Source organism: Prionailurus bengalensis, chromosome B3 (genome assembly GCF_016509475.1).
Source record: "Prionailurus bengalensis isolate Pbe53 chromosome B3, Fcat_Pben_1.1_paternal_pri, whole genome shotgun sequence".
Lineage (NCBI taxonomy): Eukaryota > Metazoa > Chordata > Mammalia > Carnivora > Felidae > Prionailurus > Prionailurus bengalensis.
Window position 1 is genome coordinate 30,150,633 of NC_057355.1, and position 22,000 is coordinate 30,172,632.

Below are 22,000 nucleotides of genomic sequence, written 5' to 3' on the forward strand. Positions count from 1 at the left end.
AGCCAGTCACTCCCGCGGCGGCTACAGCGAGGCCACGCCTTTTAAAGGAGTCGACGGTTCCGCACCAGCTCTTGGCCTCTGGCCGCCCTTGGACGCCTAAGGCATGTCAGGGAAGTTCCAGAGGAACAAACCCACTCCCGTCCTAGTGAGGTATGTTTACTATGCCAGTCTTATAGATGATTCCAAGCCCGTAGAATGCTGTCTTTGTACATAGCCCATCTTCCTTAAAAAGGCCAGAGCCACAAATTCACATCAAGGTTTTCCTGACAAGGTAACACTTAAGCAGCACTGTTTGGGAGAATTGTAGTGAACTCCCAACAATTTATGGAGAACTTACTGTGCCAGGCGCTAGGGTAGTTCTCGGAAGAGTCATCAGAAAGGAGAAAAGGCGGGGCGCCTGGGTGACTCAATAGGTTAAGGGTCCGACTGCGGCTCAGGTCATGATCTCATGGTTTGTTGGTTCAAGCCCCATGTCGGGCTCTGTGCTGACAGCTCAGAGCCTGGAGCCTGCTTCGGATTCTGTGTCTCCCTCTCTCTCTCTGTTTCTCCCCTGCTCGTGCTCTGTCTCTGTCAAAAATAAATAAACACTTAAAAAAGAAGAAAAAGAAAGGAGAAAAGGCTGCTGATGGCTTTGGCAAAGCAGAGACATGTTTGTGTGGATGGTGGGTGGTGGCAAGGTAACAAGTCAAGGCTATATCAGGATGGGACATTTTGGGTCAATACTTGGAATGATTACAGAAACTTTTTTTTAGGTGGCAACATTTCACACTCTTCCCATGATCTGGGATTGATCACAGTAATTAGCACGTATTGAGAGCTTATAGTTTCTTTACATTTTTAAAAAAAGTTTATTTATCTCTTGAGAGAGAAAGAGTGTGAGTAGAGGAGGGACAGAGAGAGAGAGAACGAGAGAGAATCCCAAGCAGGCTCTGCACTGCTAGCACTGAGCCAGATGCAGGGCTCGAACCCACCAACCATGAAATCCTGACCTGAGCCTAAATCCGATGCTTAATCAACTGAGCCACCCAGAGCTACTAGCTCACTTAGCCCCCATCATACACTTACGTGGAGGGTACTATGGTCATCAACCTCATTTTACTGATGGGGAGATTGAGGTTTAGAAGATTAACAGACTTTCCCAGACCAACACAGAGTTGCTGGTGTAGTGCAGAAACCATAGTCTTTCTTGCTGCTACAACCCTTTGCTTCCTCCTCGGTCAGGCCTTTAAGTTGCCTGTTTACTTGTCCTTACTCATCTTATTCTTCCTCAAGCTCCCTACCTACTCACTTTCCCCAGGCACTGTCAGCAATACCTGTTCATTTCAGTATCCTATTTATTTGCACCAAGCAGCACCTGTCATTTATTCACTCATCAAACTTTTTACAAGCACACCTCTGTGCCTCACTGTTCTAGGCGGTGGGTTTTCCACAGTGAACAAGACAATGGAATTTGTGTTCTGGTAGAGAAGGCAGACCGAAACAAATAGGCAAGTAGCTTTATGACCTGATGTTGGGCAGTAACAGAAAACAATTCAGAGAAAGGGAATAGAGAGTGATGTGGGAAGTCTTCTCTGAGAAGAGGGCATTGGAGGAGACCTGACTGAAGTAAGGGAACAGGCCATGTGAGTATCTGGAGGAACAACAGCCCATAGGTGGGAGTAGCAAGTACAAAGGCCCCGAGGCAGGAACATGGTCAGTGGGAAAAGGGATACTGAAGAGGTTGGTGTACTGGAGGTCAGTGGAGAGCAGAGAATGAAGTCACCAAGGGCCTAGTAAGCCATGTGTGATGGAAACATACTGCAAGGCCCTGAGCAGGCCAGTAACACCATCTGACTTAAAGTACCCTCTTCTCACACCATGCATGTCCTAGTTAGCATTTAAAGAATCAACCAATCATGGCTGTCAGGCCTGCGGGTCCCCACCCTCTACACATTTCTCTCTGCTTTATTGTTACTGCTTTCTCTCCTTCCACAAAACATCTTTGCATTTCTTCATCCTTACCCCCATCCCTTCCCATTTCCCTGAGGAGACCTTCATCCATTTTTTTTATTCCCTGGCGTCTCCACCTCCATCCTGTCCTTCCTTACTTGTGCCTTCCCCTTGGGTAGGCCATGTAGATTCATTAGAATCACCTGGGCCACAGACTTTCTGAGGGTAGGCCTTAGGAAACTAGTATTTTTTAATAGCACCCAGATGCTTCTAGGATGTTACAGGAGTTGCAACCACTGGTCTCAGTCTATAAACCTGCTCAAGGCTCTCCAACCTAAAAAAACCTTTCACTTAACACTGTGTTCTTCTGTCTCTCTCTCTTCACAGCCTAAGTTCCTGAAAGATCATCTAGTCCAACTAGACTTCACCAGGCACATGAATCACCCAAGAAGCTTGTTAAACTGCAAAACCTGATTCAGAAGAGCTGGCTGCGGCTCGAGGTTCTGCATGTCTCATGGACTCCCAGGTGGGGTCAGTGTAGCTGGACCACTCTTTGCAGCGAAGGGCTGGACTTCTGGTCTTGACTCTCTTGCTTCCAACTCACCTTTTTTCTCATTGCCATGTAGCTTCACCCCACAGCCCCGCTGAAATTTGTTCCCCCTGATGTTACTTGTGACCCACCGGCTACCTCTTCTCTGAGGCAGCAGATATAATGGTGAAGAGCACAGACCTGGGAAACAGATAACCTAGGTTCAGAATACAGCCCTCCCACTTCCTAGCTGGGTGGCCTCTCTGTGCCTCAGTATCCTCGTTTTAGGGAGGGAACAATAATGATAACACCCATCTCACTTGGTGGTCTTGAAAATTAAGGGAGTTAATACATTGAGAGCTGTTAGAACAGTGCCTGGCACACAAGAACTTCACAAGTACTGGTGTTTTTCATTTTACGAGAACTCCTAACTGACAGCATTTGACTCCATTCACTCCACCATGCTGAAAACTCTCTTCTCCCTTAGCTTCCAGAACACCACCCTCTCTCTTAGTTCTCTACCTACCTCTGGCTGTTCCTCTCCTTGCCTCCCTGGTATGATGGTGTTTCCCAGGGTTCTGGCTTAGCCTCTTTGGTTTTCTCAACGCACCTGGGCTCAGTGGGTAACCCAGCTTACCCAGTGCCTTGAATTCAGTATCTAAGTGTGGAACTCTCCTGAATCTAGATCTTCATCCCAGGTCTTTCAGTTTCCTATCCACATATCCCACTGCCTGCTCTAGGTCTCCACAGAGATTCATTAATTCATTCAACACATATGTATTGGTTACCTACTCTGTGCCTGACTGAATGCCAAGTGCTGGGGATATAACAGTGAAGTAGTTAGACCTGAGCCAAGACCTCTGGGAACTCATGATCTGGAATAAAGATTCAATACTAATTCTGCAGTTATTGATTAAAGTGCATTCAGGATTAGCAATACAAAAGAGAGGTGCAGGCTGCTGTGGGGGGTGTATAATGGGAACCCTGACCTTGTCCGGGAGTGACTCATACATACTCCAGACTCAGCACGTCCCAAACCAAACTCATCGCTTCCCCCAAGCCTACCCTATCCCTCTTCTGCTTGTGTTGTTTAGCTCAATGAACAGCACCCCCATTGTCCCATCCAGGCCAAGACCTGGGTGTCAATACCCATACTATCCCTTGCTGACTCCTTCCACTCACTGGGAGACTTCTCCTTTCTAGAAAAGTAGCCTTCTCGGGTAACTCCTGGCACTCTATAAATTCCTACTGCCCAGTGCTCAGGCAATCTGATTTTACCTTCACTGGCAAAGTTGCACTTAGAAAAAAAGGAGCAAATAAGGGTGTGAGGTCCATCCCCAGAAACACAGACCCAGTCTGTGTCCTGCGGCACTTGACCATGGCACACCTGTCTGGGGAACAAGGGGAAGATAGAGTCCTCGTGCCCTTTTTTCACTGATCCTTGGCTTATAACTTCTCCCAATAAAACCCCGTTTTTTAATCCACACTGTGTAAAGTAAAATGCACTCTGATCCATGTTGTGTGACAGACACAAAGTGTCTGTGTTTTATAAAAAAAAAAAATTATTATTCCCAGTATAAAAGCAATGCCTACCTATGGTGATTAGTATCTTTATTAGACCAGCTCTGAAGCCTGATTTGAGACATTGCAAATAACAATAATAATAATAGTAACAATATCTGAGTGTAGTAGACATTTATCTTTTTTTTGAGCTATCCCACATTTGCACTCCCTGTCTGTTTGGAAGGATCCCCATTGTATGAACCTTGTGGGAAGCCCAGTCAAGAGCCAGACAGTCCTCCCTGAGCTCAGGCAGCTAGAACATGGGCACGTGATTGTTGTTAGTGAATCAGGGGATCCTGCCCAGAAATCTGGACCATGAAAGAGTGACACAAAGACAGAGGGACAGTTAGTATATTTGTTATAGCAATGCGGGCATCGGGAGTCCAGCAGCAGCAATGGCTACGAGTGCCTGGGTGGCAGTTCCAGTGACAGTCTCCTAACCAAATCGTTGACCTTGGTTTGACCTTGGTTGGGTTCTGTCCTACTAAGCCTTCCTTTGCTTCCAAAAGATAGTGAGAAACACTTTATGATCTTATAATAAAGCCTTTTCTGCTTAAGGTAGCTGGACTCAATTTCCACTCTTAATAATCAAGTATCTTTTTTATCTTTTTTTTCTTTTTTTAAATGTTCATTTTTTATTTATATTTGAGAAAGAGAGAGACAGAGCATGAGCAGGGGAGGGGCTAAGAGACAGAAACAGAATCTGAAGCAGGCACAGAGCCTGACGTGGGGCTCAAACTCACGAGCAGTGAGATCATGACCTGAGCCGAAGTCTGACACTTAACTGACTGAGCCACCCAGGCACCCCTGCAATCAAGAATCTTGACTGATATGATTGTTACAGAAAAATTGGAAAGTTCTAAAAAGTAGAATGAGAAAAAAACTCATTGCCCTACATCCAGAAAAAATTATTATTAACAATAATAATAAAACTTCCAGTCTTTTACTATATACACATTTTGACATAATTATGATTACATGATTATATAAAAATTTATGTACTCTGAGCTGATTTTAAAAATTGTATTATTTAAAAGGTGACATATAATCATTGTAGAAAATTTGAGGATACCAAAAAATAAAAAATAAAAACCAACGCAAAAAGCTACAACCCAAAGATAGCTACTGTTCATAATTGGTATATTTCCTAAAATTTTTTTCTGCATTTTTACATAGCTGAGAATACTGATTATTTCACATGTTTATGCATAGTTAACTGAGCAATTTTAACAGTTCTAGATAAAAGATGGCATGAAGAGGAGCTTGGGGATGGATATGGATAATATCTGCCCTTTGTGTGGTAAATACCAGTTAAAAAGCCTTAATGGATTCAGGGCTTTAAAGATGCAGAAAATCATTATGCAAGTTTCTTGGCAGTGAACATGTGTATTATGTGCCCTTCCCAACTCTGCTTCTAGTGACAAAAATACAGAAGACTTTTTGTTCAGTGATTTTCCTGGCACAGGGTTCCAAGCTCTTAAAAAGTTTGTCCATTATTGGCAAGTGCTGCAATACAATAGGAAGCGCTATTGTTTTTAGTGTCATCAAACATGGGCAAAGACATGGACTGTGGAATGAATTATGTAGCTTGAGAAACACTGTTCCAGGAACTGGGGAAGGAGTGGAATGGAAGAGAAACAGCTGACAAGCTGACTCTGCAGAGTGGCATAGGGCATGAGTCCTGGGACTAAACTGCCAAGGTTTGACTCTTGGTTCTTACTCCTTAGTTATCTTTTGACTTTGTGGAAGTTACTTTAAACTCTCTGGGCCTGGGGTGCCTGGGTGGCTCAGTTGGTTGGGCTTCTGACTTTGGCTCAGGAAATGATCTCACGGTCCATGAGTTCAAGCTCAGCATCAGAAGCCTGCTTCTGATTCTGTTTCTCCCACTCTTTCTGCCCCTCCCTACCCATGCTCTGTCTCTCTCAATCTCAAAAATGAATAAGTGTTAAAAAAAATTTTTTTAAACTCTCTGGGCCTGTTTTCTCACCTGGAAAATGAGAAATGATATTCACTAATTTTTTTTTCCAGACTTTTGCAACTATCTTCAAATTGAGAGTGGGTAGGTGGATGACAAGAGTATTGCCTATTTCATAGAACACTATTTAATCAGAGAGGGCTAAATAAATGAATAACTATAAAGTGCTCAGCTCTTTTGCTGAGCTGCAGTATCCACATATGACACAGAATTCATCTGGATCATGGAATTTGAGAAACCTTGTAAGTCCTTTATATCACAATTTTCCATTTCCTGAATTATTCTTTTTTTATTGAGTTTTTGAATTAAAACGTATTCAGAAAAGTGCACAAACCATAAATGTATGGCTGGATTATAACAAAGCAAACACCCTTATGAAGCCACCACCCAGGTCAAGAAACAGATGACTAACATCAGAAATCTCTCCTAGCCCCTCTTTGTCTTTATCTCCTGCTATCCAGACTTCTAACACCATAGAGTCATTTTGTCTGTTTTTGAACTTTTTATAAATGAAATAAATGTGTACTGTTCCACATGATGTTTATGGAATTCATCTGGGTTGCTGCATGCAGCAGAAGTTTGTTCATTCTCATTGCTGAATGTATTCAGTTGTAGGATTACATCACGCTGAATTTGTGCATTCTGTTGTTGAGGACCATTTGGGTTGTTTCTAGTTTAGGGTATTTAGAATGGTGCTGGTATGAATATTCTTAGTCCTTTAATCTATGAACATGGTACATCCCCTCCTCTCTTGATTTCGGTTTTCTTTGATTTTTCTCAGTAATATAGTATGTGGTCTTGTACACCTTTCACTAGATGTGTTCCTATAAATTTGTTGCTTTTTTAATGTTACTGTAAATGGTCTCATTGTTGAATTTCACTAACTGTAGGTGGTTAGTAGAAGTACTACTGATTTTGGTATACGGAGAATGGATCCAGCAACATTGCTAAATTTAATTAATAAATTAATTGCCTTCCTATTTGACTCATTTTTGTTATTATTTCCTTTCTTCTACTTTATTTGGGCTTAGTTTTCTGTCTTATTTGTTAAAAAAAATTGTTTTACATGTATTTATTTTGAGAGACAGAGAGGCAGAGCACAAGTGGGGAGGGGCAGAGAGAGAAGGAGACAGAATCTGAAGCAGGCTCCAGGCTCCGAGCTGTCATCACAGAGCCTGATGCGGGGCTTGAACTCACAAACCGTGAGATCATGACCTGAGCCGAAGTTGGACACTCAACCAACTGAGCCACTCAAGTGCCCTCTGTTTTATTTTTCTAACTTCTTCCTCCCTATTGATCTTAGGGTTGTGAGTTCGAGCCCCACGTTAGGTGTAGCAATTACTTCAAAATAAAATCTTTACAAAAGAAGAAAAAGGACAGGAAGTTGAGAACACTGCACTGGCTACCTCAAAAAAGCAGCCCATGATAGCAAAAGGGCAGTTGTGCAATTTTCTAGTTGTTAAATATTTGGGGTCTCTGGATGACAAAGAGAATTAAGTGTATTTCTATCTTTATGTATGTCAGTGGATTGCTTTGTTTCCTAGTTGAAGCATGGACAAGCAATTGTTTTGTCTTTCAGAATCTCGTAATTGATTATCTGTCAGTTTTGATTTTCAGAATTGTTTTGCATTTTTGTGTTTTGTGTGTGTGTTTGTGCAAGAAGTACTAGAGGCTATAATAGGGGCTGCTCTCCAGGCACCATTTAGAATAAGACATCTCCTGGAATGATCTCTCTAAAATGCAACTCTGACCATGCCTTACCCTCACTTAAAGGATTTTATTAATTCTCTTTATCTACTGAACAGGGACCAAACTCCTACCTTGGCAAATGACCCTTTGTAACAAAGCCCTTGGCGGAGGCTCTGGTCATACTCAACTATTTACTGTTCTCCAAAACTGCCTTGCCCCCTCTCCTCTCCCAGCCTTTGGACACATTACACACATGGGCTGGCATGCCCTCTTCACCTGTCTTTACTTGAAAGACTGCTCATCCTTTAAAATTCAGCTCAGGCATCACCTCCAAGAAGGATTCCTGATCTACCTCCTCAAGCTGAGTGAAATCCTCTTCCCTGTGCTCTGACAGCCCCCCAGCCCCCAGGCATTCTTCTGTCAAGCTACTTGCCACATGGTGATGGACAGTGTTATAAGCTCTTAGGAGAAAGGTCTGTTTCTCATGCATCTCTTTATTTCATGCCCCACTTATGGGAAGACCTCAGTAATGGTTTGTTGATCGAAGGGTAGCTACTAGCTGTGTCCTTGTGCATGTGTGCAGACAAACAGACAAGCACTGCTTCCCACCCCCCAGCCCCGTGCAGGCCAATTGCCCTCTTCCATCCTCCGGGGCCAGCTCTGTCCCCAGCCTGTTACACTGAGGGTAGAAAAGAGGCAAGGTAAGGAGCCAGTGTGAAAGCTGCTCCTTTTTGCTACCAGAGCTGAGAGAGGGCTGCTCTAGCTAGTGAAGGAACCTAGCGTTGGGGTCAAACTATCCTGGAATCAAATCCTGACTCTGAACCTCCTATGTCACCTCATGTAAGTTACTCAAGTTTCTCACCTCAGTTTTCTCATCTGTACAGTGAAGTTAACAATACCAAACTTGCAGTGGTTGTTAAAATGAAATGAGGCAACGTAAGTGAAGTAACAGCACGATGCCTGACACATAATAGATGCTCAAAAAATGTTTAACAGTTACTAAAGGGGATGAAGTTCCACCACAAATACAACCTGTAGTCCCCAGTTATCCTTGCACAGGACTTGTCTTCTACAACACACTGGGGGATCCTGCAGGGCAGCAAGGACGTCCTATTCTTCTGCGTGTCCCCCTAGGGTGCAGGGAGTTTTCCCGACTGAAGGAGTAGCTGGAGCAGGGGCTCTCAGGCCCTGCTGGGGACGACAGTGCATGTGCAGTCATATAAAATAATCGCTCCTGGGGCACCTGGGTGGCTCAGTTGGTTAAGTGTCCAACTTCAGCTCAGGTCGTGAACTCCTGGTTCGTGAGTTTGAGCCCCACATTAGGCTCTCTGCTGTCAGCGTAGAAGCCTACTTCAGCTCCTCTGTCCCCTTCTCTCTCTGCCCCTCACCTGCTTTCTCTCTCTCTTTTCAAAAATAAATAAACATAAAATAAAACAAAACAAAATAAAATAAAATAAAATAAAGTAAAATAATCACTCCTTTCAGGTATAGAGATGCACTTGACACCAACTTGGTGCAATGGCCCTACCAAAGCCAGAAGCAAAAAAAAAAAAAAAAAAAAAAAAAAAAAAAAGAGAGAGAGATGGCAAGGAGAGAGAAGAATGAAAGACAAATGCACCACAATTCACTACAAGAGGAGGTGACCAGCAGTAAATTGTTGGTGGGGTGTTGGAGCAGGCTGGAAAGTCAAGAAAGGCATTTCAGTGGAAGTGAGTATTGGAGCAGGAATAGAATTTCAAAAGCAATTTGCAGAAGAATGGAATAAAGAAGTGGGGGAGAAGGAGAAAGAGTAAATGGGAAGAGTGATTCTGAGGCAGGCACCCAGGGCAGCCCAGTGCCTCCCGAGGGGGGGGGCACTAGGCAGAGGGCAGGAATAAGGGGTGTGGAAAAGCAGGGGCCAGGGGCCAGGGAAGCCCGAGGGAGGCAGAGGGTAAAGGCAGGGGAGCTCAGGCAGGGGAGCCAAACACAGCCTCCCCAAGGCCATGGATACAAGCAGAGGGCAAGGGAAGCTGCCTGTTCTGGGCCCGCAGTCCTTGCTGCCATGGGGGAGGAAGGACCCTCCAGGGGCAGAGGTGAGCATAGCAGTGCCGAGACAGGTGGAGAGGGGGAACGTGCAAGGGAGGCCTTAGCAGCTTTCCAGTTTCTACAGTCACTGACTCAGTGGGTGGAGCAGTTCTGTGCAAGAGAAATATGGGGAGAAGATCTGAAGTAGTTGAGAGACCTATTTCTAAACTCCACAGGGAAGAAACCAGAGGAAGCTGAAGAGGGGCAGAGGCCAGCAAGTCTTGTGGTAAGATGATGATGGGCTTTTATCCCTGCCATGGCCAAGCCCTAGGTCCCTAGGTCGGGCGCCTCAGTCTCCGGCAGACACTGGTCAAAGCCTCACTTGTTCTTCTTCTCATTCCCCTTCTCCTCCTCCTCCTCCTTCTTCTTCTTCTCTTAATTTTTATTCATTTTTGAGAGAGAGAGAGAGAGAGCAAGCAGGGGAGGGGAAGAGAGAGGGAGACAATAGACTCTGAAGCAGGTTCCAGGCTCTGAGCTGTCAGCACAAAGCCTGACCCAGTTTGAACTCACAAAGCAGGAGATCATGACCTGAGCTGAAGTCAGATCTTTCGACTGAGCCACCCAGGCGCCCCTCAAAGTCTCACTTCTGCCATTCTCCCCATCAGCTGAGAGACCGGGAATATTTCCTGATACTGCCTCTCTTTTGTTTTACATGAAATGACAGGCCTCGGCAGGGGACGGGGGGGGGGGGGGGGGGGGGGGGGGGGGGAGGGTGGCATCTCACACCTTGGCAGGGTTAGTTGAACCCCAAACATGAACCATGAACTTTGATTGTAAAGAAAATTGCATCACTTTATGGCATGGAATGATTTCCAGGACTGTTCATGAAAATAGCAAGATACAGAGAAATGTATATAGTGTGCTACTTATTTTAAAAGTTTACTTACTTATTTTGAGAGAGAGAGAGAGAGAGAGAGAGAGAGAGAGAGAGAGAGAAGGGCAGAGAAAAGAGTGAGGCAGAGGGAGAGGGAGGAGAGAGAATCCCAAGCAGGCTCTGCACTGTCAGTGCAGAGCCCAATGTGGGGCTCAAACTCATGGACAGTGAGATCATGATCTGAGCTGAAACCAATAGTTGGACACTTAACCAACTGAGCCACCCAGGTGCCACTGCTACTTTTTTTAAAAATGTCTTTAAGTTTATATTTAAATTCCAGCTAGTTAACATACAGTGTAATATTAGTTTCAAGGGTACAATATAGTGATTCAGCACTTTCATACAACATCAGGTGCTCATCACAAGTGCTCTCCTTGAGCTTATCAGCTCTCCTCTGATAACCATCAGTTTGTTCTCTATAGTTAAGAGCCACTTTCTTGGTTTGCCTCTCTCTCTCTTTTTTTCCCCCTTTGTTCATTTGTTTTGTTTCTTAAATTTCACATGAGTGAAGTCATATGGCATTTGTCCTTCTCTGACTGATTTATTTTGCTTTGCATAATACTGTCTGGCTCCATCCACATCATTGCAAATGGCAAGATTTCATTCTTTTTTATGTCTGAGTAATATTCCATTATATATAAATACCACATCTTCTTTATCCATTCATCAGTCAGTGGACATTTGGGTTGTTTCCCTAATTTGTCCATTGTAGATAATGCTGCTATAAATATTGGGGTGCATGTATCCCTTTTGATTAGTGTTTTTGTATTATTTGGGTGAATACCTAGTAGTGCAATTGCTGGGTCATAGGGTGGTTCTATTTTTAACTTTTTGAGGAGCCTCCATACTGTTCTCCAGAGTGGCTGCACCAGTTTACATTGCCACCAACAGTACAAGAGGGTTCCCCTTTCTCCACATCCTTGCCAACACCTGTTGTTTCTTGTATTGTTGATTTTAGCCATTCTGACAGGTGTGAGGTGATATCTCATTGTAGTTTTGATTTGTATTTCCCTGATGATGAATGTTGTTGAGCATCTTTTCATGTGTCTGTTGGCTATCTGTATGTCTTCTTTGGGAAAATGTCTGTTCATGTCTTCTGCCCATTTTTGGTTTTTTGGGTGTTGAGTTTTGTAAGTTCTTTATATATTTTGCATACTAAATATGTAAAGACGCATCATTTTGCAAATATCTTCTCCCATTCCATAGGTTGCCTTTTCATTTTATTGTTTCCTTTGTTGTGCAGCTGCTTTTTATTTTGATGAAGACCCAATAGTTTATTTTTGCTTTTGTTTTCCTTGCCTGAGGAGACATATCTAGAAATAAGTTGCCACGGCCAATGTCAAAGAAATTACTGCTTGTATTCTCCTCTAGGATTTTTATAATTTCCCATCTCACATTTAGGTCTTTAATCCATTTTGAATTTATGTTTGTGTATGGCATAAGAAAGTGGTCCAGATTCATTCTTTTGCATGTTGCTGTCCAGTTTTCCCAGCACCATTTGTTGGAGAGACCACTTGTTGTCTTTTTTCCATTGGATATTCTTTCCTGCTTTGTCAAAGATTGACCAGATAGTTGTGGGTTCATTTCTGGGGTTTCTATTCTGTTCTATTGATCTATGTGTCTATTTTTGTGCCAGTACTGTACTGTTTTGATCACTGCAGCTTTGTAATATAATGTGAAGTTCCGAAATGTGATGTCTCCAGCTTTTCTTTTTTTTCTTTTTTGAGAGACAGAGAGAGAGAGAGAGAGAGAGTACAAGTGAGCAAGGGGCAGACAGATAAAGAGAAAAAGAATCCCACGAGGGGCAGAGAGAGAGAGAGAGAGAGAGAGAGAGAGAGAAATGGGGCTCACCCGGGGCTCATGTTTTAACCAAAGTGGGGCTCGTGCTAACCTAAAACGGGGCTCAGGCTCACCTGATGTGGAACTCAAACTCATGAACTATGAGATCATGACCTGAGCTGAAGTCAGATCACCCAGGCGCCCTGCTTTTCTTTTTCAAGGTTGCTTTGACTATTCGGGGTCAGACTGATAACCAGCAAAGAAACTGGTTCAGTAATCAAAAATCTCCCAACAAACAGAAGTCCAGGGCAGGATAGCTTCACAGGTGAATTCTACCAAACATTTAAAGAAGAGTTAATACCTATTCTTCTCAAACTATTCCACAAAGTAGAAAAGGAAGGAAAACTTGCAAATTCATTCCATGAGGCCAGCATTACCCTGATACCAAGACAGATAAAGACTCAACTAAAAAAGGGAACTACAGGCCAATATCCCTGATGAACATGGATACAAAAATTCTCAATAAAATAATGGCAATCCAAATCCAAGAAAAATTAAAAAATCATTCACCACAATCAAGTGGAATTTATTCCTGGGTTGCAAGGGTGGTTCAATATTTGCAAATCAATCAATGTGGTACTCTAAATTAATAAAAGAAAGGATAAAAACCATATAATCCCCTCAATAGATGAAGAAAAAGCATTTGACAAAGTATATCATCCATTCATGATAAAAACCTTCAACAAAGTAGGTTTAGAGGGAACGTGCCTCAACATGATAAAGGCCATATCTGAAAAACCCACAGCTAATGTCACCTTCAATGGGGAACAACTGAGAGCTTTTCCTCTATCAGGAATAAGACAGGAATGTCTTACCACTCTTGCCACTTTTATGTAACATAGTACTAGAAGTCCTAGCCTCAGCAATCAAACACAAAGAAATAAAAGGCATCCAAATTGGCAAGGAACAAGTCAAAACTTTCACTATTTGCAGATGATATGATACTCTATATAGAAAAAGAAAGACTCCACAAAAAAGCTACCAGAATGGATACATGAATTCAGTAAAGTTGCAGGATTCAAAATCAATATACAGAAATTGTTGCATATCTATACACCAATAATGAAACAGTAGAAAGAGAAATTAAAGAATCAATTCCATTTACAGTTGTATAAAAAAGCAATAAGATACCTAGGAATAAACTTAATGAAGGAAATGAAAGACCTGTACTCTGAAAACTATAAAACATTGATGAGAGAAATTGAAGAAGACACAAAGAAATGGAAGGACATTCCATGCTCATGCATTAGAAGAACAAATATTGTTAAAATGTCTGCACTACCTAAAGCAATCCATACATTTAATTCAATCCCTATCAAAATATCACCATTATTTTTCACAGAGCTAGAACAAACAATCCTAAAATTTGTATGGAACCACAGAAAGTCCCAAATCACCAGTATGCTCTTTTGTTTAAGCATGGGAAGGGGGAGGTAGTAAGAATATATATATTCACATTTGCATATAATTGCATAAAGAAATGCTGAAAAAAATACACCAGAAATAAATAAAAGTGGGAAAAGTCCCTTCTGGGGACTAAGGAATAGAGTTTGGAAACAGGGGTGGGAGTGAGACTTCCAAATGTATCCTTTTTGTTTAGATTTGTGGACCATATGACTGTACCACCCATTAGACTAGTTAAAAAATAAAAATAAATTAATTCTATAGTGTCTAAGTTGTATGGTACAAAAAAACCACTCATGGGAACCCATTCAATGTGGGGAGTGTGAGAAAAATAACCTGGACTCCGTTACTGCTAGGAATCATGGGATTGGTAAAGAAACAGAGCAGAGGCTCTTTCTGGGGTCCCCTAGTCTCTTTTCTGTGCTTCTGCCTTTCCGCCAAGTGGCTCCAAATTTGAGTCTGTCTGGGCTCCTTCCCGTGCTCAGACTGCCCACCTACTCTGGCCCTGCACCAGAGTGCCTAAGTCTAGCCTTGCTCATATAGGATTGGCCTCCCTCATAGGTATCATCCAATGAGATGTGGCCATGGGGCGGGGCTACGCAGCACAAAGAGGGCTGACTAAGATACCCCTCCCTCTTCAGTGGGAGCTGTGGTTGGAGACTATTTCCCAAAAGAGGGGTTTGGGCAGTAAGACAGTGATAGGCTTACTTGGTATATGCTGTTTCTGGATGGGTCAGTCAGAGGTCAGGGCAAAGATCCAGCCAGCATTGTGGTCCCCTAGACATGGGGGAGCAGATGAAGTCTCCTGGAGAAATGAGGCAGAGACACAGACTTGACAGTTAGGTTAAGAATCTGTGTTACCTGGGCAAGTCCTTTCCCTTCTCTGGGCTTTAGTTTCTCATTTGTGGCAAAAGGGAATGGGACTAGAGGATACTCTGGGGTTCCTTTGATCTCTAATGGGGAAGAAAGCAAAGTGCAGTGAAAAGAGCATTGAACCAAGAGTGAGGAGACCTGGTTTGGAGTGCCTCCTTGGAGGGCCTTGCTGTTGGACTTTAATTAGGTCACATGACCTCCATGAACCTCAGTTTCCTCTATCAGAAAAGAGGATAACACTCCCTGCAGATTGCTGTTACAGTTAAATAAACTCATGGATGTACAAGTGGCTTGTCAACCGTCCTGTGGGTGCAGGTATGAGAGGTAATTATAATAGCTACTGCCTCTATAAAATAGAAGCATAACACCTTCCTTGTCTCTCTGTCAGGATGACCGTGGGTGCAAATGTGACAGTGTAGGCCTTGTGTAGGCACTGAGCCCTGGACTGGACACAAGAGCTGGGCTGTATTGCTTGTTGATTGTGTGACCCTGGCTAAGAGTCCTTCTTTTCTGGGTCTCCCTTTTTCACCTGTGGCCCGGGAATGCTATTTCCTGCCTCATAGGTTGTAGTGAGAATAGATGACAGGGTGAGCATGAGGTATGTGGTGTGGACTGTGTTGTGATTTTCAGTGAGAGGAATGATTAATAGGACTATTCCCTGGTTCCCCAACCCCTGGTTTGAAAGCCAAAGCCAAAGGTGGGTATACTGTGATGTCAATTAAACTCACGCAGATCTTCTCCAAAGTCCTGTGAAGGATCTTAGTGATGCATTTACATGATCACAATGTTTCTGTAAAACTTACAGAAGTGAAATGTTTCCATTAAGATCACTGCCTCTTCCACTGTAACTCCCATGTCATATTTCCACCATGTTGGATGGTGTTGGATAGCTGTGGACATCTTTGGGACCTGACCAAGGGGAAGTTGAATTGAAGATTTGGTTTAGTGGGATATAGTTATGTACTTTACAATCACTCTGATGTATAGCTAAATTATTGCTAGCCGTTTGGCAATAATACTCCTGCCCAGCAATACCCACCATGCCAACTCACCCATTATCATGACAAAAAGGTGCAGACCAGAGGTCATACTGAAATATGTATTTATATGAAATATGAATGTGTCAGCACCCAGTACTGGCAGGTTGTGGAGGAGAAACAAGGTTTGAAACGTACAGAACCAGAGCTGGTTGGTAAAAAATGCTTCCACCATCAGAACATAGGACTCATTTCTCATGGATGCCCGGTCAAAACGGAAATTCTCTCCTCTCAAAGAATGTCAGAATTCCATCGTTAGTAGGGCTTGTGTACTGTATGCGTCCTACAAGTAGCAAGTACTTCTGGGTAAAGTTGTATGTTTTATGCATCTCATTATATGGAATCACATCTCAGTGTAACTGATGCATCTTGTCCTGATGTGGTCTGGTATTTCCAGATGAAATGGCACACGAAATCCCCAACAGAACAAGGCGGCCCAGAGAAACAAGTGTTCCAGTGACAAAACTCCTACACATACTCATCAATAACTACAGTGTACATAGCGCAAGAGTAATTTTCTTACACAATTATGTAGCTAAAAACAATGTAGCAGGAATTTAAGAATGCATCTGAATTGCTCTGGTTAATAAGCCATCAATTCCAAATATTTAAGACTGGTCCTCCCCCTGCAGTCTTACAGCTCACTTATGAAAGATATTTGATAGAGGTTTCCCCCAATTTGGCAACAATCCTGAAAATTTCCAACTTTATCAATAAGCTGTGAAGCCGAAAGAAACTTTTGGGGGAATTTTGTGTTATTTGGGGGGATTTTGTCATATTTGTACTATGTCAGCTTTTCTTATACATTGTTTTGTTGGTTGTTTTGGTTTCTTTTCTCATTCCTAGTAATTATTCATGTTCATACCTGATTTTGTATTTATAATTTTTATTATTTTCTTTACAGAAATCCTCCAATGTACACAAGCCTAAGGGCCCACAAAACGTGGATCTGCTGTGGCCTGAGGAGCGGCACTGACTCACCCTCTGGAGACCACACCAGAACTCCTGTCCCTCCTGCCCTCCCGTGGGTGAGCCCTTGCACGCCCCACCAGCACAGCACGCACTACCGCTGTCACTGCTCTCAAGCCGCAGCGCCCCTCCTGGGCCCAGCGGGCAGCAGCCACAGGCATGTCCCAGGGGGAATGAGTCTCCGGAGCCCTCACCCTCCTGCACACTCCCCTGTTCAGCTTTCTGATGGGTCTAGACGATCTCACACCTTCTCTTTTGCTCCTCAGCACCATCAAGACAAAAGAGTCTGGCATTCAAGGCCCTTGTGGGTCTAGTTTTATTTTACATGGAAAATGGGGTTTTATTTTATGTTTTTTGAAATGAGATTTTAAAAATTAAATTTCCTTGCAGAAGAAGGCTGATAAACAAGAAAGCAATTTTATATCTGGTCACCACATTAATTGTTTAGTGTTTTCTATTTTTTTCCCTATTGATTCTCCAGGAATTTCTAGGAAGACAAGCATGTCATCTGCAAATAGCCATGTGGTCAATTCCTTGCCAATATTTATCCTTCTGTACCAGTCAGAAGTTCTGTTTGCAAACAACAGAAACCAGCTCTACTTAAACTAACATGGGAAGGTTATTGGGAGAGACAAACTCGGAGCAGCCAAAATAACCAATAAAGTCCTATTACAGTTCTGCCTGCTTTTCATGCTTATAGTGCCCCCCCCCCCCCACCAAAGTTCCAGCCTGCCAAACTGACGATGTTTTCACTCTTTTATTGTTACTCTATACAACTCCAAGTCCAAGATTTCTGGGGTAAGTTCCATTCCTTCTCTAATTCTGTCCCAATCCTGTCCCAATATTCTGCAAACAATATATACAATAGTGGATTAAAGGGAAATATAAGATAAATTCATTAAAATATATGAATATACACACGGCTGAGCAAGGAAGAAACCGCGGGTAGGGAATATGGGGCTCTATGCCTTGGCTAAGGTGTGACCTTCCTCCTCTACCATTTATTCCAGGTTGACTTTGCCTTCAGCCAACACCTCAGTTGGCAGGGGTTCTTTATCTGGTAAGGTTGCCTGGACCATTATTCTTGAGGGGTCTGAGACTTGGTGGTCCTGCCTAAATTTGTTTGTTGTGGGGCACCTGGGTGGCACCAGTCAGTTGAGCGCCCAACTCTTGATTTCATCCCAGAGTCATGGGATGGAGCCCCGTGTTGGGCTCACTAACTATAGAGCCTGCTTAAGATTCTCTCTCTCTGCCCTTCTCCCCCATGCTCTCTCTCTTAAAAAATTAATAAGTAAATAATAAATAATATGTTTGTGTAGATTTTCTTCCATTTTGACCACCACTCATACCAGTACTAGCAGGTAAAGCAGAGGGTTCCCCGAGAGTCAACCTCATTTCTTCAGGTCTTGTTGTAATAACCTCCCTATTACCCTTTGATAGTCTAAATCAGCACTGTCTAATGCAACTTTCTGCAGTGATAGAAATGTTCCACATCTGCTCTGCCTAATTCTGTAGACAATAGCTATATGCTATAGCCCAATATGGTAGCCAATAGCCATGTGTAGATACTGACCAGCCAACGTGTGGCTATTGTGACTGAGGAATGGAATTTCTAATTTTGCTTACTTTAAATTAATTTATAATGGCCACATTGGCTGTAAATTGTACAGCACAGATCTTAATCAATCATTCCAGCCAACACCATGACCTCCCTTTGGGCCTGTTCATCCAGTGGCATAGAGAGCCCATACTGGCTGGTTGGCACTATTAACGTCCTATATGTCCCCAGAATGAAGCTTTCCTCCCTTGGGTATCAAAACCTCTAAACCAGCAGATATAGAGCAGATATAAGAACAAAATTTTTTTTTGAAAGGGGGGTTATTTGGTTCAATAGTGACAAATGCCAAAATTTTATCACTATAAATTGGTTGCTGGTTGAGCCCACATACCATGTCTTAGAGGACAATATCCCAAACTCGCCAGAGGTTGTCTACCAAGATGCTATAACTGATTTTCAACAGCCCATTCTATTTTCTATCAGTCCAACTCTCCTGGGGTGTGGTAAGCCCCATGAATCCCATGTCCATCAGCCCATTGCTTCACTTCTGTTTTTACTATAAAGTGAGTTCCTTGGGCAGAAACAGTATTGAGTGGGTTGTTCTGATGGCGTTTATTAAGTGCACTAACGGTGGTCCTGACAGAAGCATGAAGGAGAGGAAATGCATATTTAACTCCAATACAAATATTTATCCCAATGAGGACAAACCATGTGCCTTCTCTGATGGAAGGAGTCCAGTGTAACCAACTTGCTATCAAATGCTGACAGGTCATCTCTACTGCAATACATTGGATTTGTGGAATTGGCCTCCACTACTGGAAATTAGAGTCTTGTTAGTGGCAGTGGCTGCTTCAGCTTTGGAGAGGCTGTCAACTCCTTACTTGGATGGGTGGTCTCTGTTCCTGCCTCCAAAACCACTTTATTTTTGAGTGGGCCCGGGGGTAGCTGAGGGAAGAAGCTGATAGATATCTACTCATCCACTGGGTAGGAATCTTGTCCACCTGATCATTGAGAACTTCCTTCATAGTGGGCACATTTTGGAGAGCATCAACATGGGACACAAGCAGTCTCTGCTTCTGGGTCAATTCTGAGAGATCCACTCACATTCTCCCGAGACCACCTTGTCACCAACCTCCAATCCTGTTCTTTCCAAGCTCCCAATTGTCCAGCTAGACCACTAGCTATTGCCCATGAACCAATGTAGATCTGTACCTCAGGCTTTCAGAGAAAGTGGTCAGGTACTTTCAGAGAAAGTGGATGAGGTACTGTTCTACATTCTGTCCTTGAGAGAATTTCTCTTCCCCACCATCTTTTGGGACCACCTCCAACTGGGACAGTAGCACCACAGCAGTCCACATCCAGGGGACCAGCTGTGTGCAAGGAACACCCCATGAAGTCATAGATGTGGATCGTGGTGGGAGTGAGGAGAGGGCAGGGACACAAATTAAGAGATGTCCCCACAGCTGTGTTTGGGTGACAGGCCACTCATGTGCCCGATTGAACATGCACAGCAACTCCCATTGTGACAGTGTCTTCCTCAGGGCAATCTGTGCTCCAGCCTTCCTGCTCTTCTTGCATCTGCTCTTGTAGTTATAATTCCAACATTTATTTTGTGTATTAGAGTTTTGTATGCCAGCCTTGCCAAAGAGTCTCTCTCCATCTTTATGTCCTATGTAGTTTAAATAAGATTCAATAGTTTGTCAAATTTTACTTTGAATTTGTCTAGGTATTTATGTGTTTTGGTGGATAGAACCTGCACAGTCATTCCATTTTCTTCTGTAGTTATTGCACCATGCAATTTTTCCACCACATGAGTCCATTTTGGTAATTGATATATTTCTAGTAATTTATTCACTTTATCCACAATAGCCATCTATTTTTTATCTATGTTTTTACATGTTTTACCCTTTCTAATGATACATATTTGTGATTTTTCTTTTTTCTTAGGCATGGCGCAGTCTGCTCAGATCTTAATTTTTTAAATTAAGTTTTTAATTTTAATTCCAATATAGTTAATATACAGTTATGCTAGTTTCATGTGTACAATATAGTGATTCAACAATTCTATACATTACTCAGTGCTCATCAAGATGGGTGTACTCTTAATTCTCTTCACCTATTTCACTCACTCCCTGACCCAGCTTTCCTCTGGTAACCATCTGTTTGTTCTCTATAGTTCAGAATCTGTTTTTTGTTTTGTCTCTTTTTTTCCTTTTGTTCATTTGTTTTATTTCTTAAATTCCACATATGCATGAAATCATATGGTATTTGTCTTTCTCTGACTTACTTATTTTGCTTAGCATCATACTCTCTAGCTCCACCCATGTTGTTGCAAATGGCAAGATTTCATCCTTTTTTATGGCTGAGTAATATTCCATTGTGTGTGTGGTGTGTGGAGATATATAGATATATCTTATATATATCTATATATCTATATCTATATATATATATATCAGATTATCTAGGTTTTGATATGAAATATTCTCGTTAATAATTTCAGACAGTTTGTAATCCTAATTTCATTTTTCAATTTAACTTGAGCTTCTTAGAGGAATGTTTGAGAATTTCCAAGTGGTTAGGCTTGAGGTGAAGGTGTTATCCTTTTGTTGTCGATTTTCTAGATTGATTACATTGTGATCAGGGAACGTGGCCCACATAATGTATACTTTTTGGTTACTGAGATCTTTGTGGCCTGGTGTGTGGTCAGTTGTTGTTATTGTTCCATGAGAATTTGAAAAGAAAACACAGAGTTTGCTTTGAGGCTACACACGAAGCTTGTTAAATTTGATATTCAAAACTTCTCTTTCCTCTACTCAGTTTGATTCTGGGTTAGATAAATTCTCCCACTGTGACTATGGTTTGGATAAATTCCCTTTTTATTTCACATCTCCTTGGTAGACTGTTTTTTACTGAGGAAAAAATGCATTCTTTATATTGTTTAACATGTGTCTTGTCTTGAATTCTACCTTGTCTGATATGAGCATACTCTGCACTGCTTTCTTTTCATCAGTATTTGCTTGAGATCTCTTTGCCAGATCTCCAATGTTAATCTTTGTCATTTTGCTATAAGTGAGTATTTTGTAACTGGTGTATCATCAGATTTATGCGTGTGAGTGTATCCAAGAATATGTGTGTGCATGCCCAATAATAGGGGCTTTATCTTTAATAAAGAAATTTAATTCACAGTTATAATGTAACAATGAAATGTTTGGTCTTTCTGCCATTCTATTTCATTTTTTCTGTTTATTATTCTTTTTCAATATTCTTACCTTTTTTCCTTCTTCTGAATTTTGTTGCTTTTCCTCTTGTGGTTTTCAGTTTCCATATCCTGTATCCATATTATTAGTGCTTATCTTTAAGTTATTAGCAAATGTATTTGAACATATAATTTCCTATTTACATTAAGAATTAAATAGAGGGGCGCCTGGGTGGCGCAGTCGGTTAAGCGTCCGACTTCAGCCAGGTCACGATCTCGCGGTCCGGGAGTTCCGGGAGTTCGAGCCCCGCATCAGGCTCTGGGCTGATGGCTCAGAGCCTGGAGCCTGTTTCCCATTCTGTGTCTCCCTCTCTCTCTGCCCCTCCCCCGTCCATGCTCTGTCTCTCTCTGTCCCAAAAATAAATAAACGTTGAAAAAAAAAATTAAAAAAAAAAAAGAATTAAATAGAGTATAATTCACCCACTGAATAAGATAAATCTG

The 22,000-nt window shown here is 42.3% G+C and overlaps 1 long non-coding RNA gene across 2 annotated transcripts; it reads left to right on the forward strand.

The window, feature by feature from the left end:
• The first annotated feature begins 7 nt into the window (after positions 1–7).
• LOC122468387 lies at positions 8–17,423 on the forward strand. 2 transcript variants are annotated; one of them, XR_006293228.1, is made up of 4 exons: positions 8–150; positions 2,317–2,460; positions 16,681–16,804; positions 17,227–17,423. It is a non-coding gene; the product is annotated as an uncharacterized LOC122468387 (long non-coding RNA). The 2 variants fall into 2 exon arrangements; XR_006293229.1 differs by having other exon boundaries at positions 2,317–2,455.
• Positions 17,424–22,000: the final 4,577 nt, after the last annotated feature.